Here is a 26,445-nt window from a genome sequence, read left to right as displayed (position 1 = left end):
GTGGCGTGTCTATAAATCTTTAACCCGGCACGACCCGGGCTACTGAACGCATAAAAGAACATGTAAAACGTTCACAAGATTTTAATAATTTTCCCAAGTTATAAAAGAGTTTGTGCCTTGTGCATTCAAATCAATTTTTAATAAACATTTTCAAAAGTGTCAGTTGAATGTATTTACCAGTGTAAACTGACGTATTTTCCCCAAAAAGATTAAGTGCAGGTACTATACGAAATGGGCTGGTATAGGCGTCCTAAGCATCGTACATAGTCTCGCAAACTCGATGCTGCATCTGAATGAACAATATTTATTACTTTTTGATCCGCTGTGGATATACTCAACTTCTGTAATACATTTGATATTACAACCAGAGGTTGAAGTTTATATATTTATCATAAGCTTCCGCTGTGCATTATATAATTGTGTGGTTTGACTATATTGTTGCCAACATCGTCACGGTAATCCCCCACCGGGCCCACCGGTGAGACACGTGGAAATCGGGGTGTGACAGAAATGACCCATCTTTCTTTTTGACAAACAAAACGGGAGCGCCCCAAGGAGAAGTACTAGGGCGTATAAATCCTTTGTCAAGAAGCTCTTGAAGTTGACTCGAGAGCTCTTGCATCTCAGAGGGTGCTAGACGATAGGGGGATTTAGCGACGGGCGTAGCGCCAGGTACTAAATCGATTCGAAAGTCGACCGAACGAGCAGGAGGCGGACCGGGAAGATCGTCGGGAAACACATCAGGAAAATCACGTACGACAGGGACATCGCTTATACTTGGGCCTTTGTCCTTCTTTTCCACAATGTGGGCAAGAAAAGCGAAGGTACCCTTGTGTAAGCATTTGTTCGCTTGGATACACGACATAAGCTTGAGACCTTGAGAAGGTTTCTCACCATAGACGTGTAGAGAATCACCATTTGGAAGAGGAAGGCGGATAAACTTTTCAGAACAAACAACTTCAGCACGAACTCGCCTAAGCCAGTCCATGCCTACTATGATGTCAAAGCTACCCATTTGCATAGGTATAAGGTTGATCGAAAACGTATGATCGTTGAGAATCAAGGAACAATTGGAGAGAACGGAATTGACAGTGACGGTTTTACCATTAGCGACCTCGACAGCGAAAGATTTTGGCAACTTAGAGCGTTTACACTTGAGCAAGGACTCGAATTCTAACGACACAAAACTTTTATCGGCGCCAGTATCAAATAGACAAGAAGCATAAATATGGTTCACAAGGAACGTACCAGTAATGACATCATTCGCGTTTTGAGCTTGAGCAGTAGTGAGAAGAAAGGCTCGGCCTCGAGCAGGTTGTTGAGCCTGTTGTTGTTGCTGCTGCTGTTGTTGCTGTGGTTGCTGTGGTTGTTTTCGTTGAGGACAGACATCTGCCATGTGGTTGACATCACCACACTTATAACATGCTCGCACACGAACGGTTTGGTTCTGAGGTTGATTGGGAGCAGGGTGTTGAGCTACCATAGCCTGGTTTTGATCGGGCTTCAGGTTGTTGCGACAACGGTTGGCAAAATGCCCTAGTCTGTTACAGGTGAAGCATTTGCGACAGGGGGTGCCAGTAGGATGATGGTAAAAGCATTGGTTGCATTTGGGCCACGACCCAACGTAGTTTCCTTGTGGTCCAAAGGTTGTGGGATTAGTGGCTGGTACGGTTTGTAAAGGTTGTGGGTTTGGCGGAGTGACGACCGCACAATTTTGGCTCGAAGCCTTCCGCTTCTTGCCTTGGTTTTTCTTAGACGGTTGGGAGGGTTTGAGCTCATCAGGAGCGTCAATTGTAGCTTGGCGTGCAGTCTTCGTTGAAACCTTGTCAAAGGTTCCATGAAGAACGCAGTTGTTGTTAAGTTCGGTGGCTATACGAAAAGCATCTTCGATGGTTTGGGGATTAGCAGAGGCAAGGTGGTTTGTCAGGGAAGGTGCAACACAACGAACGAATTTGGCTATGGTCTTAGGAACGGTCTCAACTTGTCCAGGGCAAAGAACACTGAGTTGTTTAAAGCGCGTAATCAGGCCATCCATGTCACTCCCCTTCTGAGTAAGGTTCCAAAATTCGTTCTCCAATTTTTGGAGTTCATGAGGGGGACAGAAGTGGTCTTTCATAAGCTGTTTGAGATCGTCCCATGGCATAGCATGTGCGACCTCGTTTCCTCTTTTGTTACGTTCAGTCGTCCACCACTCGAGTGCCTTTTCACGAAACACCCCAGTTGCATTCAAGGTTCTTAGTTCGTCAGGGCAACCACTTTGCAAGAAAGTAAGCTCGATGGCATCAAACTAGTTCATCATGGCGGTAGCGCCATTCTTGCCAGTAAATTCTAAGGGTTTACAAGCCATGAATTGCTTAAATTGGAAGGTCGGTTTGGGTTTGTCTGCCTTTGAGTCAACAGAGCCATGCGGTGAATCGGTTTGAATCTTGCTAACGATGTCGGGTAGGACTTTAGCAAATTGCTTGGCCATAAATTTCATGCAATCTTTTTGAGACATGGCGGTGGAAGTCGAACCCTTCTTTGACTTGCGTCTCTTGGAGGAACTAGACGACATCTAAAAGATTGAAAAAGAGAAGGAAAGGATGAGACTTGATCATTAGTTGAAAATAAGGTTTGTGTATGTAAAAGCAAGTAAATGTTCATGTATCAAGTAAAGTTCACATAGAGCATAAGTTTCCACATGCATTCAACAAGTATAACACATAAGTTGCGTAAAGAGGGTATAAATTTAGTTTGTTCACGAGAATTATTATTGTTTGTGATTGCGGTAACGTGCGAAATGATTAAAACGACATTTCGAAATGAATGAACGTTCAAGTATAAAATCACATATAAATTGAGATACATAAAAGAGAGGCTCAATAAAACATAGGATTGTTTCGGGTAGAGAAACGTCGACAATTCCAAAGTGGGTCGAAAGTCCTTTCGATTTAGAGATATTGTGCTTTGGCCTATAAGTAAGATACTCTCGTCGAGAAGCGATTAACGGTATCTTACCCTTCCGGTTACTACACATCTCTAAATGATTGGAACATTCGGGACTTTGGCGAGAATAAAAATCAAGGAATGGGACTTAATCGACAAGATGCGGGTTTCACCCCTAACTTGACGATCTCGTACCCTAAATGTGGTTGGTACTTGTCGGCCAAAGATAAAATTTTGACACTTTGACAAGGGTCCACTAGAGTTGAAATGGAAATTACCATTAAGTTGTGGATGTCACTCCTAGCTTAATGGTGAATTTCGTGCAAAAATAGATTAAAGGTAGAGTGAGAGTCGTTTACCAAATTGTGGGTTTCACGCCTATTTTGGTAAAGTTGTCTCGTTGATGTTACAAGAGTATAAAATAGCATAAGTGTATTCGTGTTAGCCTTAGGAAAGGCGCATAAATTTAATAACAAGAAGTGTAGCTAGGAAGCATGCATGGTAGAGTACAAAAGTTTTAAACAACAAATAAGAGACAAAATTCCTAGAACTATAGATTAGGGCAAAAGCATGGCAATTTTCCTAATTCCCTATAGTTATGGCTCTGATACCAATCTGTCACACCCCAACCAATGGCGGAAACATCGGGATGAGACGAAGTGTGAAGATTGCTAGAGACTTCATAACACTATTTGTGTCAATATTGAATAAACCGATTTCATTTCATAATTAAATTGTCAACAATACAAGGAAATTAAAATAACAAGTTCAAAAGAAATACATAACAACATAATCAAAATTGATACAACATTTAAACCTAAACGTCTATATGTGTATCTAGGCATCATTGCTACTTCATTTCATAGCATCATCATCATCAACCTGTAACATGTTAAAATAAAATTCAATGCAAAAGCAAAGGCGAGTACACAAGGTTTAAATAGTATAGCATAAGTATAAAGCATTTTACTCGAATCCACATGGCAATTTGTAAGCAAGGTAATTAGCATGCATATCATTACGTCTAAACCCAAAGTGTCCACTAGTATTTAGCATCCCTCGCCACAAAAGTGACGAGACCGTATTGTATAATGACCTAACAATCCCCCGTCGGGTGGTGTGCTACTCCTATAGCGCTATAATTGTTAAGCGAGGGTATAACATAGTAATGGAATAAAGCATGTATTATCTAGCATAACAAGTAGCATGTGTAACGGATTGAGTTCATAAAGCATGTTTATGTGTGTGTAAGTGTAATTTTGTATGGTAACATCTTACAACCCAAAAGTGATTTAAAATGTAAATGGGCCGAGTGTACTCACGGTTTTGCAAGCTTTCCCACTTGAATCCATGAAGAGTTGATTTGATGGAGGGAACACCAAGTTATCCTACAAGAGGAAAGTCAAGGTGTATGAGTAATTTGGAAGAAAGATGGGATATTCGGACTTAAGATTCAAAGAATGAAAAAGTAAATATTATGAAAATATTCACTATGGTATTAGCACTTGTCTTGACACTATAGTAATCCCTAAGGATTTGTATGTGATTTCATAGGTTCAAGACCTATTAGAATCGTGACAAGGAACTACACACATAGTGATAAACTTATTAGCTTGATAGGGGATTTATATAATCACTACCAAGGGTTTGGTTTTAAGGTTTATCATAGTTATAATATACATAATAATATACTTAGTCATGTAGGAGGCGGGAGGTTGGACCTTCCACTTTGGTACCTCTTGGTGTCATATAAGTCAAGTAGGAGGTGGGAGGTGAAACCCTCCACTTTGGTACCTCGAATGATTTATTAACATGTGGTCATGTAGGAGGTAGGAAGACAAATCTTCTCTTTAGGAACCTCATAGATATGTACAAGAAATAATACAACTAACTAAGCAAAACATCAAGTGGTGTGTGGACATGTATGTAGGTTAGCCTAGGCTAGCCAAGTAGTCACACCATCTTCAAGTTCAAGACTTGACACCACTTGTGAGCTAAGAACTCGATTAAAACAGAAAGTTTAGAGTGTTTAGACACTCCTATTAAGTGTAAAACAACCTTGGTTTTGCTTTACTAATCATACAAGAGACTAGAAGCATAAGAACACAAGTTTGTTTGAAGTAAACAAGAGTTTAGAAAGTTTCTAAAAACACAACAGAAAGTTTATGGACACTTTTAGGGTATTTCCAGGTCTGATTTCTCCAAGGAGAGATCAAGGAATCAAGCCCAAAGATTATCCAAGCATTTAGAAAGAAGAATCAAGTGATTTGGTTGAGTTTTGAGCAAGTTATGCTCACTTTTGTAAGGAGGTATGAATCTGTCCGAATTTCTGATTTGCAAGAGCTTTGAGAGTGAGATTTGAGTTTGTAAAGTGGTAAGGAGGCTGAGATTAAGTTGTATTTATAGGGGGAAGAATTAGGGTTAAGTTTGGTTGGCATTTAAGAGTTTAGTTGGGGGTTAAACTAATAAAAAAAATGAAATGTTGTGGCTGCCTTGACCTGCGACCGTAAGACTGTTTACAACCATAGATGTTTCCTTTTCTTTTAATTGTTGTTAGACATATATATGGTAGACATTATTGGTGCATAATATGTATTTTACTATAAGTAGTTGAGATTTGAAAATAATAAAAGGAAAGCAATTTGGGTAATATGTAAGCTGCGATTGGCAGCAACTTTTTTTGTTCTTTTTTTTATTTTTTTTTTCTTTTATGTCATGCAACATCACGTTAAATGTAATATAATATTATATTATTATTATTATTAGACTTATTATTATTATGATATCATTATCAAAATTTAATCATGTATTCGATAGTTACTAAGCATGTATAAGTTATGAGTACCAAGATATCGAGTATTGATTGCGCATATGCATTCGAGATTGGTAACGTATAACCCGAGTATTTCAACGCGTATAAGCATGTATATAAAAAAAATCGAATTTCATTACGATCGAAGTCTCGGATTTACAATGGTTTGAAACGAAATACGAAATACAAAAGGAACAAGCTTCCAAAAATAGAAATGCGAACAAGACTTGCTATAAATGGAAAGTACAAATAAGCAGGGCGTTACAGACGTAGTCGTTGGAATTCTGTCTCGGAGAGGGTATTACTAATGTAAATATTGGGTTATTACACTAACACGTGTGCATTGTGTAATTAATAGATAATCACCAGGAAATCACAAAGGAAAACCCTAAGATAACAATGTGAGTAATCTCCTTTTTGCAAACTGTTTTTACAAAACCTCAAATGATTTACATTATATTAAACAGTGATTCAGTATTTGTATTCTACAATTATCGTCGGTATGTTGGGGTTTTGTATACAAAATTTGTTACTACACTGTGAGTAGTAACATGACCACCAGTCATTGATTGACAGTACCGTGGGTGGTAATTAAAGTAGAAAATAAACAAATGTAATTACGCGACCGCCCTCAATGCTGTAAACGGTTTTACCTGTCTTGATTAAACTGGGATTCACTCACCAGTATTTCCCACTGACAAAGTGTTTTTAAACGCGTTTCAGGTAACAAAATGTGAAAGCCAAATAGAAGCCAGCTGGACAACACTGAAGGCTTGGAAAAGTGGCTATAAAAGTTACCTAAATAAAGAGATGTTTTTATTTAAATAAAACAGGGTTTATCCCTATGAAAATGTGTGTATTGGAAACTTGGGATTTTCCCATGTGTTTAATATTATAAAAGTGTGGTATTTTACTCTGATAAAATATTTCCTAACTACAGTCCTGATGTAAATTCCGCTGCCAAACTGATAAACACCAATACCACTGAAACTGGTCGCGGCCGCCCGTTCTCGGGTGATAAGGGGACGGGGGTTGCGACATACATCACCCATTCCACTACCTTCAACACCGCCGCTGTCTACATCACCCCAATCAGTCATCTTGCCGGGGATCCATTCCCCGATCCGCCAACATCACCGGCGACCCCACCCCTTTCCGTCTTGCACGGTGGTTCCGCCGCCTTCGAACACCACAACCACCTCGATCTGAGTCTAACTTCTGGGCATTTTCTTTTGGATCTCTATTTTCTTTTTGTATATATTGAATATGATGAATGAAACATTTTCTTATCTCCATTTGCTTTTTGTAAATGTAAAATAAGAGAAAAAGAAATATAAGAAGATAGAGGAATATATTCTAGTGTAAAAGAAAAAGAGAGAGATAGAAAGAAAGAAAGAAAATGAATGTGACTTATAAAAAGAAAGAGAGAAAAATGATGTGACGTTAAGGGTAAAAGCCTACATTGCCCTTTTGATTTAATTTGAATATATGTGATGTGTTAAAATCTTATTGAATGATAGGAGTTCTCATAGTTCTTACAACTGGTAGTTGTTCCTCCTTGAACCGAATATATATATATATATATATATATATATATAGAGAGAGAGAAAGTATAATGTACAAAAAGCCTTAACCTACATTAACGTACGCGACACAAAACATAATGTGCGTGATTATTTTTTTTACCATCATAACGTGCGTGATTATACTTTCCATGCGTGATTATCACCCCCCATGCGTGATTATCACCAAAAAATGGATCCCATGCGTTATTTTGTGTCTTATGCGTGATTAGTGCCCTGATCTGACGGTTACTGGTGTCGCGTACGTGAAGTACGATAAGGCTTAATGTATGTTAACCGCCCTCTATATATATATATAGGGTGAGAGTTGGCTACAAAGTCTATTTTTACTACAAAGTGTAGGAAGTGTTCTAAGGGTGACATGTGGCATTTAGAGATTTTATATTAAAGGGCATAAAGGTAATTGAATAATTAACTTAATTATGGAAGATTTATTTTTTAAACAAAATAAGGAGATTTTTAAGGAAACAACATATCTTTTAAGAATTCAAAATTGTCAGTTACTTATAATACAAAGAACGTATACAGAACAAATTAACATGACATGCGATCAGTCATGAACAAATTCTTGACGTTGTGTTTTAGCAGTTATTAGTTTATTCACGTTGTGTTTTATCAGCTACAAGTGTAAACAACTTAGATTTCCGTTTAACACACTGGTATAAATAGTTTAGGTTCTGTACAATACACCAATATAAATAACTTACATTTATAACACACCAGTATAATTAGCTTACATTCCATATAACACACCAGTATAAACAACTTAGCTTCCGTATAACACACCAGTATAAACAACTTTGATCACGAGTATAACACACTAGTATAAACAACTTAGATTCCGTATAACACACCAGTATAAACAACTTTGATCGCCAGTATAACACAATAGAATAAACAACTTAGATTTCATATAACACACCAGTATAAACAACTTCGATCTCCAATATAACACACCAATATAAACAACTTAGATTATGTATAACACACCATTATAAAAGCTTGCATTCCGTATAACACACTAGTATAAACAGATTAGATCGCAAAAAAAATGTATGAACATTTTTTTAATAGATTATAGTGTTATTGTTCTCCATTGTTTGAATGTTCTTGAATCATGTTGATGGCTAGATCCATGATTTTAGAGATTGGTGGTTAATTAATGAAGAAATGGCTAGAATAAAGAAACTGATGGTAGTTTCTTTATTTAAAACACAATTAATGACTACAATGCCCCTCGCCTATTAAATGAATCAATAATTAAAACACAATGTTAGGAAACTTTATTTGTAAGTATTGAAGAAAATCACAATCAACTGGATCTATGAAGAGGTAATAGTCCTGAAGATCATAACAAGAAGAAAAAGATCAGATAGGACAACTGAAATGCGCAGCATCTACTTCAAAGAATCACAAAGTTGATCAAGAGCTAATTTGGATTATCAGAGAAGGTCATTTCTGATGGATCCGATGATATTCCTGATGAAATATCATTAGTTTTTGACGATTCTGATCATCAGATTTTCTGATGATTTGTTCACCAGAATTTCTGATGAAGTGGTTTATCAGAAATTCTGATGAATACCCCACTTGTCTAAAACCAAGCTCTATCCTGCCACCATGACCGAAGCAACTTGACATTATTGGATATCATGATTACAAAGGAAACTTGAACGTTGGATTCAATGAATATGCCAAATTGCTACTTTTTGCAGGACTTATTGCATGAATAAACTATTGTTTATTCATGTACCCAGACTTCTATAAATAGAAGGCTCAACCAGCAGAAGACAATTGAGTTTGAAGCTTAGCATTCATATACAACACACAAACTCCATTGCCCTTCTCACCCACAGAATTCAAGATTCATTTGTATTAGATAATAATCTTACAATCACCTTGTAAACTATTTTGTTTCAAAGTGATATAAACTTGATAATTCTGTAGGTCTTGTTTCTGAAAGTCTGATTTCCATTTCCGCACATCTTTTTCACATCTACTGAAACCACTTGCCATATTACGTGAAAAGAAATTGTTTAAGGCCATACTGGGTCCAACAATTGGTATCAAAGCAGATTGAATAAACTATTTTCAAACGATCAATCGCTCATCTTCTTTTCTCTAAATATGGTCAGCTTTCAATCCTGGAATAATGCTTTTAATATTGTTTCTATGTCTAAACCTCCGACTCTGGTCAGAGAGGAATACCCCCAATGGAAAATCAGGATGGTCAATTTCCTAAATGGTCATGACCGAGCTCTGTTTCAATCCATTGAAAGGGGTCCACATATACCAATGACTGATATACCAGCAGTTCCAGCAACTGACCAAACACCAGGAATCCCTGCCTCCCGTGCTCCTAAAAGTGAAATAAACTGGAGCGCGGAAGACAAGGAACTGGTGGCTGGGGATGAAAGGGCAAAGTCACTCTTAATAATGGCCATCCCCAATGACATATTTTCACAAGTTGATGCATGTGCATCAGCTAAGGAAATATGGGATCAGTTGGAAAATCTTTGTGAAGAGGAGAAAGGATGAGAAGAAACAAGAGAACAAACAATGTTTCCTCATATGAGAGGTTTAAAAGTTTACCCAATGAAAGATTAAATGATACATATCAAAGATTTACAAAACTTTTAAACAAGCTAAAGAAATTTGGCATAACAAAGTCAAATGATGAAAGAAACATAAAATTTCTTGATGCTTTACCTAGAGAATTGAGAAGTCTGACTATGACTTTGTCCTCAACCTTAGAACTAGGAAACATGAGTCTTCATGACTTATACAGCATCTTGATCCCCAGAGAGGAAGAAATATTTGAAGAAACTATTCAAAGAGGGGGATCTTTAGCTCTTATCTCAAACTCACAAAGACCAACACCCACCAATGATCCACAACCTTCAAACAGCCAAAGTTTTGAAATTTCTGATACTTCATCAGATTTTTCAGCTTTTGCTGAAGCAATAGCACTGCTCACCAAAACATTTGAGCAGAGGTTGAGGGGAGGAGGCCAGAGATACCAGAGAAGTGACAGAGGGAGGATGGATGGAAGATCTAAGGAAGAAGTTAGATCTAAGGATAAAGGGAAAGCTGAGGTTGTGTGCTACAACTGCAAGCAAAGAGGTCATTATGCATCAGAATGCAAGACCAAGAAGCTGAAAGATGTTGCTTACTATGAGAAGAAGCTTGAAGAAGCTAAGAAGCAGCAGCAGCAAGTCAGCTTAATTGCTGGGACAGATACATGGCTATCTGATGACTCTTCTGATGAAGAAGAAGAAGAAATGGCCAACTTCTGTCTCATGGCACTTTCTGATGACATACCAGAAACTTCAGGACAACAGGTAAATTTAGACAATCTTGATCTTGAACACAAGCTAAATGAGCTCATGTCAGATTTTCTAAATCTGCAAGTTAAACATCAATCAGATAGTGAAAAATCTGATGAGTTGCAGAGGACCATGAACAAAATCATTCTTGAAAACCAACTATTGATAGAAGAAAGTTTAGATCAAAGAGCTAAAATTGAGTTCTATGAAAATGAAAGAAAAGATCTTTACAAGAAAATCAATGAAAAAGAAATTAATGTAAAAGGTTTTCAACAAGCCAAAGAATTTATAAACTTCATTGAGTCCACACCAAAGAACAAAGGAGAGGGTTTAGGATATGTAAGAACAAGAGAAAATAAACCCACTGTCTTTGTAAAAGCAACTCAACAGATTTCTGATAAATTTTCATCAGAATCTGATTCTGAAACCTGCAAGTCAATGTAACATCCTAGTTATTATTTTAAAGATCTTCGTATTATTTACGAAAATAAACATGTAGTTAACGTTAAGTATCCTTAGAAAATACGAGTTAATTAAAACTTTCACAATTTCCAAGTACACCGCCTAATGTGACCAAAATTCGTCGTTTAAAAATATCGATTTACAATGTGCGGAAGCGTGAATCTTTATAGTGTTCGGTTCTTCGATGATGCTTGATCGTCTTCCGGCATCCAAATGTACCTACATTTCATAAACATGAAATGCTTTAGTCATACAGGACTTAAACGCGTCTAAACGAGTTCGAGAAATAATTGATAACAAAAACAAAGTTTTCAACCTGACCTCCACCGTAAATTACGGTGGCACCGTAATTTACGGTGGCCACTGGTACTACAGGCCCCTACCGTAAACCAGGAGGGATCCACCGTAGCATTTTTCAACTCCACCGTAAATTACGGTGGACACCGTAATTTACGGTGGCCCCTGCATCAGCAGGTCTGCAGCTTAGTTCAGCTATGCAAGTTTTTACGGAAACGACCATAACTTCTTCGTTATTGATCCGTTTTACCCGATTCCTTTTCCTACGTGTCCGTAATTTAATCCTCCATCTTATGAGGTTAAAATCCGACATTCGACTTAACAAATTTTAAGACTTCTAAGTCTTCGGCTTATTTTCCCCTTTTTGCCAATTTTGACCCATTTGGGATTTCACCATCAAACATGTTTATTTGGCCCTTATATCACATATACTTCTTCAACTTAATGTTGCCTATCATATTAGATTTTAATCTCCGGTTTAATTACTCAAATTAAACCCATTTTTACTCGGATTCTTATTTTGACCCGTTACGGGTATTTAAGCATTTTCAAGCCTAAAAACGCTTTCGAATGCTTCTATATTTATTCTAAGTATTTAACAAATCATAGAACTCGTTTCCAAACAACTTTTAAAGGTTGTTTGCTCGAATTAGCCAACAAGGGCGTTTTGGTCGATTATGTTCTTTTTACTACGAAAGACTCTCTTTCCCATTTATTCGACCAAAATAGCATTTTAAACTACGACATGAATATGCATACCTGGCCCGGATCAACAAGTAGACCCGATTTATAAATACCTTGCTTTTTAAATCACTAAATAAGAGCGATACGAGTATCCATTGGATTTCTATTCCTGTAAGCATATAACTCGACAAAAGATCATTAGTCGATATTGTCAAAAGGTGATGTCTACACCTTTTGACCCGTTTGGCCGGATTGACCGCTTGTCTTTTCGAGATGATATTTATTATCATCTCAAGTACATGACCCGCTCCGTTTAACACGGTACGGTCATTTTTACTTATAAACCTTTTATTACCACTTTCGTCATAATGTGATCGAGTTATCAATTTACTTCCTTTTTAACCATTATTATGGTTTCTTTCATCTTTGATTATCTAGTTCCGTACGCCTACACGACGGAACATCGTATTTTAATTGTTTAGTTATTCCATTCGTTATTTATACGCTAAGAGAATATTACACAATCTAAGACTAGTGTAAGCTATACTTACCTTGCATCCGAGTTATGCTTTTTCCTTCATTCTTGATTCGTTTGACCCGCTTCCTTCCCCAAGCCTTTCACCTAGCTCGTTGAGCGTCAAACTATTTTCAACATTTACAAGGTGGTTAGATTAGTCATTGACAATCACGACTATTCCACCTTACTTATTTTCTTTGTCGAAACTATTATTCGACTTCATCACTAGTTAGTTTGACTTTCTAAAGTCAACTACCTTTAATCATATAATATGCACGATCAAGGCAAATCAACATTATGATTGGAACCCGTTTTATCCCATGTCTCATGTAATTAGTCAAACTTGCCAATTACACGTTTTAATTGAATTTCAACACTTTACTTCTCATTTAGGCATTTCATCAAATACCTAATAGGCATACTTCTAGACATTTGCTAACTAGTTCACAACTAGTTATTTTTACCAAGATTAACATCAAAATTCAAACTTTCATGTCTAGTGTTCATGAACTACACTTAGTACTAGTATCATAACATCAATATTCATTAATTTAACACTCTAATTCAAGTGTTCATCTTCTTGTCATAAAACCCACTTAGCACACATATGGGTAATCATCAAATTTCTATTTTTTTCAACACTAGTTTATCAAATTATTAACTAGGGTTGTTCCTAAACATGGATTTCATCACAATAACACTCATAGATTCAACATTCATTCCAGAATTTTGATTATGATTGTTCATCATAATTTCAAAGTATCACTAAATCATAAGATTCAACATACCTTGTGATCCCCACGACTTGGTGATCATTAATATGTGTTCATGCATCCGATTTGGACCAGATTTGACCTTCAATTTGATGGATTTGTTGAAGTTAGGGTTTGAGCTCCCTAAAGCTCTCCCTGGTCGATCCTCACACACGCACACATACTCTTGTGTGTGTGTTTGTGTTTTATTTTTAAGTTTATATATCATTTTCAAGTTACCCGGTTTTGGTCCCTCGTGTTTGGTTAGTTATTAATTAGGTTACAACCTAAATTACCTTCAATGATATTCCCACTTATTAACTAGGTTTTACATTTCTAGTTAACTTAGCGGGTTCGGGAATATTTATGACTAAGTTTATTTTAGGTCCCGTTAACTCGGGCCTTTTATCCATTTTGTTTCCTTAAAAGCTTTTATTCACCTTTTAGTTAATATTAGGATTATTTATTTAAGTCCTAATATTCACCGGGTTAAATTTTACCACTAACGGTATTTTACCAAGTCATTAATATTAACGTGGTTTGATTACCAAACCCGTTTTTGGGGTGTTACAAGTCTACCCCCCTTAAAGAGGTTTCGTCCCCGAAACCTTTTCTTATATAATTTATCGAGTTTAACTCCATGCATTTGCTCTCGATAATCAATTAAGCATTTCTCATACTTTAACCACTTGTTAGTATTACCAGAAAGGTATGGTAATATTCTTTTGGTTATTAATCATCTACGTATCTTGCATGACATAGTGCGACTTGAAACAACGTAATCTCGTTATTTCTAATAGTTTAGTTAAATTAGCGATTCCCATCGCTTTCATATATTCTCGAATTCTTTATGAATCCGTTACTTTGGCCTATTTAAAGTTCTTTAGTGAAATCATTCACTTTTAACAACAATTTCTTTTGTTTTCAAATTTATTTATTCGGTTTAGTTATACCGATCCCACCGTTTTCGAGCAAACCAAATTTCTTGACTTGAATTGTTGACCTTAACTGGTCTCACCTACTAGACTTATTTGTCCAGTTCCTTTTTACCGCTTGCTTGGTCATATTGTGATTCTACTTCACATTACATTCCTTGACCGTGATTGTGTTACATCATGTTTAATTTATATCAACCTTTCATTTTTGAGAATATCACCTTTCGAATATATCATCTTGCGCCTATCAGTGTCAAGACTTGTATCTTTCATGCTTACTATTTAAATTCCTATCAGAATTTATGTTTGCAAGAACATTATTTCTTACTAAAACCGAAGTCTTAGTTTTAGGATCTTTTCTTTATCTTGTGTCAATCATCCATACCGGGATATCGACAATCCGTAATTTAATCCTTTACAGTCTTAGTTCTTATGCGGGGATTCTTAACTGATTTCCTTGCTTTATTCCATCAAACCCGTAGGTTTATCACTTAGCCTTATGGGCTATTTTATTTTATTTATTTATTTTTTTTTATTAGACATTCACCTCTTTAAGGCGAAGTCCTTATAACTTCCTTCCAATCATGACCCGTGGGTCGTTTTGGCCCCGTAGACCTTTTGCTCTAATTAATACCTCGTAGGTTATGATGATCCCGTAGATCATCTTTTATTCGAGTCTTCCTTCAAATGTGTATACATTTATATGCGCATACGGCGTTAAGGCACCATGTTTTTGCTTAACATCATTTATTATCGTTTTGATATTATCTTTGACCTTGACCGTAGTCGAAGGCTACATTCGTTTCTTTTCGGGCACATTTTCCGAATTTATGATTTCTCACGTCATTTATGCATCGGTTTATCTTATGCTCACCATTATCCAGTTTACATACATTCGTGTTTGATTATGTCCCATTGCCGGGCTCATTATTCTCTTGCATTTAACACTACCTTTATCTGGCTAGTGCTCATTTGTGCCATTCGGCATTATATTGTATTCAACATGTTTGACCTATTAATGTGAAATCCATCACTTATAAACAATCAACTTTATTCTTTAGTCGACCCATTCGACTTCGAATAGTTGAACATATTTACTCACAATTTCTTTATACGAGATTTTATAGTCATAACTCGTAATCCACGTCACTTTGATCTTTCAACCCGCGTTCACGTCTCTTGGTTTACGCATGTGTTAAATTCTTACCCATCCACAGGGTGTTTTACCGAAATTGTTATTATTGCAACCCTCCCGGTATGCATTAAGACCTCGCTTCGGTTTTTATATTCTGACTTTATCTTTAAGTTCGACGTTTTACAAAAATGACCCGTTAAGGAACATATTTGCATTTTCCGGGTTCGAGTGTAAGTACACCCCCTCCCAATGCATATCTAACTCATCTTACATGTTTACATTTTCCGGGTTCGAGTGTAAGTATCACTCTCTCCCAATATTTGTCTAAATCGTTTTACATGCTTGATGTTTTCTGGGTTCGAGTGTAAGTACACTCCCTCCCAATACTTGTCTAAATCATTTTACATGCTTGATGTTTTCTGGGTTCGAGTGTAAGTACACTCCTTCCCAATACTTGTCTAAATCATTTCACATGCTTGATGTTTTTTGGGTTCGAGTGTAAGTACACTCCCTCCCAATACTTGTCTAAATCATTTTACATGCTTGATGTTTTCTGGGTTCGAGTGTAAGTACACTCCCTCCCAATACTTGTCTAAATCATTTTACATGCTTGTTTGTCCCTTCACCCGGGCTCATTATCCTAATGTAATACGCTCCCATCACTTGGTTGTGCGTTTACATTATTATCAAATATTTTGCTTATCTGATTCATTTGGGTACTTTTTAATTAGTCCCATTCACCCTGCCCTTACTACATCGGATGTAAACGTGTCTGCCATAAGAAGTTCATGGTATCATATGCCGCTACTTACTTGGCCAGAGTAAGCGATTAACACATGACACGCATGGCCTTTTTACAGCTTTCACATCACGCCCTATGTAAGTAATACCTCTATCTGTTTTTCTTGGAAACAATATCCCGGATAGGTTTTCTATTCAGGTCTTTCCAAGTTTTCAATCTACATATGCAACTTTCAATCTCTACATATCTGTTGCATATTACTATTTATGCGATGATTTAAAACGTGCACCTGATAATGCTTGCCCTAACGGGCTTCTCTTGCCATTAGCCTTGTTCGCGGTCATTACGCGATTTAGTCCTTGATGGGCATGTTCCTCTTGTCATGCCTCGGACAGTTCCTCTATCACATCTTGCATTTGTTTAACCTTTGCCATCTTTAAATGTAAGTGTCCTTCAATCAAGACATTCACAAAGTTAGTAATGTCAACTTTACTAAATGCCCGTATCATAGTACAAGGCTTTTGTACTATATGTGTCAACGCACGAAATGTTGTTAGCCATATCTATCATTTAATTTGGGGTAACGTGTATTTCACGATAACCCTATGTGTTGTTTACAACACTTTAATACGCTAAACGATTAACATACATACACTTACCGGATTTGCGATCAAGCCTCGAACCGAACACACCTTACTCTTTAACCATGAGCTCTGATTACCAACTTGTAACATCCTAGTTATTATTTTAAAGATCTTCGTATTATTTACGAAAATAAACATGTAGTTAACGTTAAGTATCCTTAGAAAATACGAGTTAATTAAAACTTTCACAATTTCCAAGTACACCGCCTAATGTGACCAAAATTCGTCGTTTAAAAATATCGATTTACAATGTGCGGAAGCGTGAATCTTTATAGTGTTCGGTTCTTCGATGATGCTTGATCGTCTTCCGGCATCCAAATGTACCTACATTTCATAAACATGAAATGCTTTAGTCACACAGGACTTAAAACGCGTCTAAACGAGTTCGAGAAATAATTGATAACAAAAACAAAGTTTTCAACCTGACCTCCACCGTAAATTACGGTGGCACCGTAATTTACGGTGGCCACTGGTACTACAGGCCCCTACCGTAAACCAGGAGGGATCCACCGTAGCATTTTTCAACTCCACCGTAAATTACGGTGGACACCGTAATTTACGGTGGCCCCTGCATCAGCAGGTCTGCAGCTTAGTTCAGCTATGCCAGTTTTTACGGAAACGGCCATAACTTCTTCGTTATTGATCCGTTTTACCCGATTCCTTTTCCTACGCGTCCGTAATTTAATCCTCCATCTTATGAGGTTAAAATCCGACATTCGACTTAACAAATTTTAAGACTTCTAAGTCTTCGGCTTATTTTCCCCTTTTTGCCAATTTTGACCCATTTGGGATTTCACCATCAAACATGTATATTTGGCCCTTATATCACATATACTTCTTCAACTTAATGTTGCCTATCATATTAGATTTTAATCGCCGGTTTAATTACTCAAATTAAACCCATTTTTACTCGGATTCTTATTTTGACCCGTTACGGGTATTTAAGCATTTTCAAGCCTAAAAACGCTTTCGAATGCTTCTATATTTATTCTAAGTATTTAACAAATCAAAGAACTCGTTTCCAAACAACTTTTAAAGGTTGTTTGCTCGAATTAGCCAACAAGGGCGTTTTGGTCGATTATGTTCTTTTTACTACAAAAGACTCTCTTTCCCATTTATTCGACCAAAATAGCATTTTAAACTACGACATGAATATGCATACCTGGCCCGGATCAACAAGTAGACCCGATTTATAAATACCTTGCTTTTTAAATCACTAAATAAGAGCGATACGAGTATCCATTGGATTTCTATTCCTGTAAGCATATAACTCGACAAAAGATTATTAGTCGATATTGTCAAAAGGTGATGTCTACACCTTTTGACCCGTTTGGCCGGATTGACCGCTTGTCTTTTCGAGATGATATTTATTATCATCTCAAGTACATGACCCGCTCCGTTTAACACGGTACGGTCATTTTTACTTATAAACCTTTTATTACCACTTTCGTCATAATGTGATCGAGTTATCAATTTACTTCCTTTTTAACCATTATTATGGTCTCTTTCATCTTTGATTATCTAGTTCCGTACGCCTACACGACGGAACATCGTATTTTAATTGTTTAGTTATTCCATTCGTTATTTATACGCTAAGAGAATATTACACAATCTAAGACTAGTGTAAGCTATACTTACCTTGCATCCGAGTTATGCTTTTTCCTTCATTCTTGATTCGTTTGACCCGCTTCCTTCCCCAAGCCTTTCACCTAGCTCGTTGAGCGTCAAACTATTTTCAACATTTACAAGGTGGTTAGATTAGTCATTGACAATCACGACTATTCCACCTTACTTATTTTCTTTGTCGAAACTATTATTCGACTTCATCACTAGTTAGTTTGACTTTCTAAAGTCAACTACCTTTAATCATATAATATGCACGATCAAGGCAAATCAACATTATGATTGGAACCCGTTTTATCCCATGTCTCATGTAATTAGTCAAACTTGCCAATTACACGTTTTAGTTGAATTTCAACACTTTACTTCTCATTTAGGCATTTCATCAAACACCTAATAGGCATACTTCTAGACATTTGCTAACTAGTTCACAACTAGTTATTTTTACCAAGATTAACATCAAAATTCAAACTTTCATGTCTAGTGTTCATGAACTACACTTAGTACTAGTATCATAACATCAATATTCATCAATTTAACACTCTAATTCAAGTGTTCATCTTCTTGTCATAAAACCCACTTAGCACACATATGGGTAATCATCAAATTTCTATTTTTTTCAACACTAGTTTATCAAATTATTAACTAGGGTTGTTCCTAAACATGGATTTCATCACAATAACACTCATAGATTCAACATTCATTCCAGAATTTTGATTATGATTGTTCATCATAATTTCAAAGTATCACTAAATCATAAGATTCAACATACCTTGTGATCCCCACGACTTGGTGATCATTAATATGTGTTCATGCATCCGATTTGGACCAGATTTGACCTTCAATTTGATGGATTTGTTGAAGTTAGGGTTTGAGCTCCCTAAAGCTCTCCCTGGTCGATCCTCACACACGCACACATACTCTTGTGTGTGTGTTTGTGTTTTATTTTTAAGTTTATATATCATTTTCAAGTTACCCGGTTTTGGTCCCTCGTGTTTGGTTAGTTATTAATTAGGTTACAACCTAAATTACCTTCAATGATATTCCCACTTATTAACTAGGTTTTACATTTCTAGTTAACTTAGCGGGTTCGGGAATATTTATGACTAAGTTTATTTTAGGTCCCGTTAACTCGGGCCTTTTATCCATTTTGTTTCCTTAAAAGCTTTTATTCACCTTTTAGTTAATATTAGGATTATTTATTTAAGTCCTAATATTCACCGGGTTAAATTTTACCACTAACGGTATTTTACCAAGTCATTAATATTAACGTGGTTTGATTACCAAACCCGTTTTTGGGGTGTTACAGTCAACCTGTTCTGAATACTCTTTTGACAAACCCAACTTTGAACCAAAAAGAAGTGAATGCAAACAAGAGTCTGTAAAAACATCAGATGTAGTTCACTCATTTTTTAAAGATTATCCCATCATTCCATCACAAGAAAGAATATCAGAAAATTCTGATAAATCTTGTATGTGTGTTGACATACTGAAGCTTGTTCAACACCATCTCCAAAAGAAAAATTGTAAAATCTGTTTATGGCTCAGCATATAACAGAATTTCTGATGAAAAGAAAAAAAAAGAAAAAATTTGTTTAAAATCTCATCAGAAAGAGTACCCAAGCATGCCTGGGTACCAAAACCCTCTAACCATTCTATTTCAGGACCATCATGTGCAGCAGATCTGGTACTGCTATTCAGGAAGCTCCAAGCACATGACTGGGGATAGGAGCTTACTCAGCAACTTTGTTTCAAAGTTGGGTAAATTGGTAAATTTTGGAAATGGAGTGAAAGGAAGGATCATGGGATACGGGTGCATAAGGTATGGATGTCTTACCATAGAGAAAGTAGCCTATGTTGAAGGCTTAAAGTATAATTTGCTAAGTTGTGGTCAATTCTGTGACAAAGGTTTTCAGGTAACCTTTTTACCAGAAAAATGCTTGTTGATAGGTATGGATGATAACAAAATCTATTTAAGTGGAAAAAGAATAAGACAATCAATATACTATTTTGATTTTAAAGAAGAAAATGAACATCCAAAATTATGTTTATTTTCAAAAATCAACAAAGGAAGTAGTTGGTTGTGGCATAAAAGGTTGGCCCAATTAAATTTTAAAAACCTAAACAAACTAGCAAGCAAGGGTTTGGTAAAAGGATTACCTTTTATATCCTCTAAGAAGGATAAAATTTGTGATGCTTGTGAGATGGGAAAATCCAAAAGAAGCTCACACAAATCAATTTCTGAGTCTTCTATTACACAAAATTTGGAACTTTTACACATGGATTTGTGTGGACCCATAAGTACAGAAAGTTTTTCTGGAAAGAAATACATACTAGTAATAGTTGATGATTTTTCCAGATATACATGGGTCGAATTTTTAAGGAAGAAAAGTGAAACACCTGATCTGATCATTAATTTTATCAAAGAAAATTGAAAATCTGTTAAAACTAATAGTCAGAAGGATCAGATCAGACAATGAGACAGAGTTTAAAAATTCAAAAATTGAGAGTTTTCTTGTAAGTAAAGGAATCTCTCATGATTTTTCTACTCCCAGAACACCTCAATAGAATGGGGTTGTTGAAAGAAAGAATAGAACCTTAGTAGAAGCTAGGGATGGCAATGGGTCGGGTTTGGGACGGGTTTAGGTAATCCCAAACCCAAACCCGCTTAGATAAGCTTGTCCCAAACCCGTCCCAAAACCCGTCGGGTTTCTAGCGGGTAAATACCCATCGGGTATCGGGTATATCCGCGGGTTTCGAGTAAACTCGTTAATTTAAAAAGATTACTCGTTGGGTATACTCATCTCAAAACCCATCGGGTACCTATCGGGTAACTACTAACCGCTACATTTTGCATTGTTATTATAAAAGTATATATCAAATAACTACAATGTATGCGGAATAGAATACCTATATGTGTAAAAAATGGATGTATCATATATATACGTATTAATAATATAAAAGAAATTATATCGGGTATACAATCGGGTAAACGGGTACACTTTATCGGGTAATTGGGTCGGGTAAACGGGTATATCACTAAATCCCAAACCCATCCCAAACCCGCGAAAAAAATAAAAACTATTCCCAAACCCGTCCCAAACCCGATTAACCGACCCCAAACCCGTCCCAAATGTGTCGGGTTTCGGGTTTACCCATCGGGTTCGGGTTTGATTGCCATCCCTAGTAGAAGCTGCCAGAACAATGCTTGCTTATGCTAAAATGCCCACTAACTTCTGGGCAGAAGCAATAGCAAATGCATGTTTTACTCAAAACAGAACCCTAATCAACAAAAGGCTAATCAAAACACCTTACAACATTATTAATGGAAGGATTCCAAGTGTGAAATTTTTGCACACATTTGGTTGTAGATGTTTTGTTTTCAATGATTTTGAAAGCCTTGAAAAATTTGACAGAAAAGCAGAAAAAGGTATTTTTCTTGGATATTCTTTGTCCTCAAAAGCTTATAGAATTTTTATTCTTAACACAAGAACAATCAGAAAAAGTTTGTATGTTTCATTTGATGACTCATCAGAAACAGAGGTTTTTGATGAATACATGAAAGAAATAAGTTTTTCTGACAAACAAGAAAATTATGAACATCTCTTTGAAATGATACCTGAAGATTTCCTAGAACATGATAAATCTCTAACATACAAATCAACAGACATTTCATATACTAACCCTGCAGAACAAGTGAGTAGTGCATCAGAAAATCAAAATTCTGGTACACTACCCACAACTGAGTCAACTGTTCAGGGGAAACATCAAATCCATCAGAACCAACAACTTTTCACAACAAGTTAAGATGGATCAAAGGACATGTTCAATCTGATATCATTGGCAATCCAACTGATGGTGTGAGAACAAGATCTGCAACAGCACATGAGTGTGCATTTGCTGGGTTCTTAAGCAAGATAGAACCCAAGTCTGTCAAAGAAGCTCTGAATGACTCAGACTGGATTCAAGTTATGCAAGAAGAGCTTGATCAGTTTGAAAAGAGCAAGGTATGGGATCTGGTACCCAAGCCTAAGGACAAATCTGTCATAGGCTCAAAATGGGTATTCAGGAATAAATCTGATGAGAATGGCATAATCACCAGGAACAAAGCAAGGTTAGTGGTCAAAGGTTACTGTCAACAAGAAGGTATTGATTATGATGAAACTTTTGCACCAGTAGCTAGATTAGAAGCTGTAAGAAATTTTCTTGCTTATGCTGCATCCAAGGATTTCAAATTTTATCAAATGGATGTAAAATCAACTTTTCTGAATGGTAAAATTGAGGAAGAAGTTTATGTGCAGCAACCAGAAGGCTTTGTTGATCCAAAATTTCAAAATCATGTTTATAGATTAAACAAAGCCTTATATGGGTTGAAACAAGCTCCTAGAGCCTGGTATGAAACATTATCAAACTTCTTACTAAATTCTGGATTTACTAAAGGAACTATTGACACCACAATTTTCCTCAAAACACACAAAGGTCATACTTTGTTGGTTCAGATATATGTTGATGACATTATATTTGGATTAACAAATAAAAAATTTTGTAAAAAGTTTCAAAAGTTGATGACCAGCCACTTTGAAATGAGTATGATGGGTGAGTTAACCTTTTTCTTAGGGTTACAAGTTAAACAAAGAATTGATGGAATATTTTTTAGTCAATCAAAATATGTGAAAACAATTCTACAAAAATACTCACTTGAAAACTGCTCTGTTTCAAAAACTCCCATGGCAACAGGGAACAAATTAGATTCTGATAAAGATGGAATAAGTGTAGATATTAAAACCTATAGAGAGATGATAGGATCATTGTTGTATTTAACTGCAAGCAGACCATATATTATGTTTGCAACATGCTTTCTGGCCAGATATCAATGTGATCCTAAAGAATCTCACTTAAAAGCTGTAAAAAGGGTTTTCAAATATCTAAAAGGCACTTCAGAACTCGGTCTCTGGTATCCAAAGGATACAAACCTTGAATTAATTGCATACATAGATGCAGATTACGCAGGATGCAAGATTGACAGAAAAAGCACATCTGGTGCTTGTCAGATCTTGGGAGAAAAATTGGTATGTTGGGCAAGCAAGAAGCAAAACTGTGTTGCCACATCAATAGCAGAATCAGAATATGTAGCAGCAGCAAGTTGCTGTGGATGCAAACTCAACTAAAGGACTATGGAGTAAATCTAACAAAAATACTAATCCTATGTGATTCAAAGAGTGCAATTGCAATAACAGAAAATCCAGTTCATCACTCAAGAACCAAACACATAGATGTCAGATATCACTTCATAAAAGATCATGTGGAGAAAGGTAACATAGAAATGTATTTTGTTCCAGCTGAAAACCAAATTGTTGATATCTTTACAAAGCCTCTTGATGAAAAGAGACACAATTTTTTGATCAGCAAACTAGGCATGGTTAATATAAAAGATGAAAAAAATTCATAAATAAAAAAGACACAAATTAAAAACCAAATTGATGATCATCAAAACTCTGATAATCAAAGATTAATTAAACAGGATTCTGATAAAGAAATCCATCAATCTGATGGAACATCAGAAGGTCTGATAAATCATCAATAAAAGTGATGATTTATCAGAAAATCTGAAGTAGTATCAGAAAATCTGATGAAATCTTTAGAAATTCTAATACAATGTCAGAAACTTTGTTTAAACATCAAAATGATCACTGTTCATCAAAAATCTTTCCATCCTCATACAAATCCCATATGTGTAAATTCATAATTGTGCATAGTCTGTTTCTTTTGTATTTTTTTGTTTTGTATTTTATTAAAAAAATTCAAAAAGGGAGAAAAGTAACATGCATTAAGATAAAATTCAGAAAAATCAACCGTCACAAGAAAATTTTTAATTTTTGCAGAAATGTGAATTTATTCTTACAATACCAATGCATGCAACGTCATTTTTTCATAAGAAGTTTAAGAGACACGTACGCACTAAAATGATTAGGAGCTATGAAAGTAGCCACCTAGCTATTAAATGCTTACTCACACATGGGGCTTAGTAGACTGTCATATTCACTGCAACAGATATCGTCTTAATTGAAGAGATGAAAATAAAAACCTTTTGCTGTTAATATCATTCATGACGAACTATCACTTTCATCTATAAATATTAACAACCTGAAAAGGACTTTCTTCACACCAAAATCATCTCTTCAAAAGCACTTCATCAGAAACTTCTTATTTTAGAATGGGTCGCCCAAAATCAATCAAAGTTACACAATTCCCTCTCCATCTTCACAGACATCATAATCTTAGGCTAAGATCTAACTTGGAAGGACCTGCATGGGAGGACTGCAGGTATGTGTATAATATGATCATGCGAAGTCCCTTGGGCTTTGCTGTATCAACACATGTCACTATATATCCAGAACTTCTACAAGAATTCTGGTGGAATGCTCAAATCGTTTTAAGTGGCACTTCCATGTGGATAGATAACAAAGTTATGGGGGTAAAAATCACCCTAAAGGAGGAAACACTCAGAGATGTCCTCTGATTGGGTGATAATCAGGAAAACACCTTCCTGGATAAGGCAGATGTGCAACAGACCTTGACAGAAATGGGCTATCATTCAAACAACGTGTCAAGGCAAGTTAGCAAATCTGGTTTTATACCACCTTTCCAGTATTTGGTGACACAACTAAGTGTCTGCTTTTCTAAAAAGATTGGGCACTTCAATGAGCTGTCCCATAGGATGATGGAAGTAATTCATGTTGTTGTACAGGAAAAACCTTACAACTACACTAAGTTTCTCATGAGAGACTTAGAAGCAAACATTCATGACCGTTAACCTTTTCTGATCTACCCTCGATTCGTAACCAAGGTGATCACCAGTCAGCTTGACTTTGGAGGAGTGAGGAGCTGGTATCCAAGGGAAGAGCTGACACTTCAAGAATACATAAGAGATCCTACCCTGGTTCTATCAACGAATCACACTGGACGAATAACTAGTCTCTGGTTATATGTGAAGTGCATGTACAACGTGCTGGATGAGGAGGAGGAGTAGTTGGTGTTTGCTTGTTTTTGTTTGTTTTGTGTGTTTAATGTTTTTTGTTATATATATTAAGTTTGTGTTAATTTTTGGTCTTTCTCTCTACCTAAAAAAAATGACAAAAACATGATCTAGGGGGAACTTAGACAAGATGTCTGATAAAAACAAGGAAAATCTGGTGAAGATCAAAAGAAATCTGATAGGATTTAGTGAAACTCAGAAAATCTGTTGATCAATCAAAAAATCTGGTAATTTTTCAGAAAACCCATTAACCCATCAGAATCTGTTCATTCACCAGAAAATTCTCAAGATAAACTGAAAATCTGATGATATATTAGATAATCAAATTTTTATCAGAAAAATCTCTTGACAACCAGGAAGGTTGACAAATCAACAGAAAGAAACATGAGAAAACATTGTCCTTAACCAGATTCAAAGAAACTTATGACCATCTAAATTCTTTTTGAAATAAGTTTCTTTCAAAATATTTTTTTTTCTGAGGATTGGAACAAGCTATATGACAAATACTTCCTGAAAATCAGAACAAAGGTGTGGAGTTCAAAACTTAAATGTAAGTAAAAATCTTCAAACTCTACTTATTCCCTCTCATCTTAAAAAAAAATTGCTGATTCAATTTCTGTAAATGAATCAAATGCATTCTGATGATATATAAAGGAAATTCAACTATCAAAAGCATTACTCGAAGATTTTCTGATATATATCATCAAGAGGAAAACTTGGGAAGATACATAATCTCAGAGAAAGGTTTTTTATTGGACCTTTTTGAAACAAAAGGGGTCCCACATGGAGAAAAGGTGCAAGTTGGACATTTGTGTTTATCTGCTAAATCCGTGGTGTCTATAATTTTTCTTTAAAAGATTTACATTAAATTAGGGATAAACCAAAGATTTTTCAAAAACGGTTGTTTCCTAAATGGATTAAAACATATTTAAGTTGTCATTAACCACCTTGAATACATACAACCCACGAAAAACA

The sequence above is a fragment of the Helianthus annuus genome, chromosome 3 (genome assembly GCF_002127325.2).
Source record: "Helianthus annuus cultivar XRQ/B chromosome 3, HanXRQr2.0-SUNRISE, whole genome shotgun sequence".
Taxonomy (NCBI): Eukaryota; Viridiplantae; Streptophyta; class Magnoliopsida; order Asterales; family Asteraceae; genus Helianthus; species Helianthus annuus.
Note: the sequence above shows the minus strand (reverse complement) of the source record.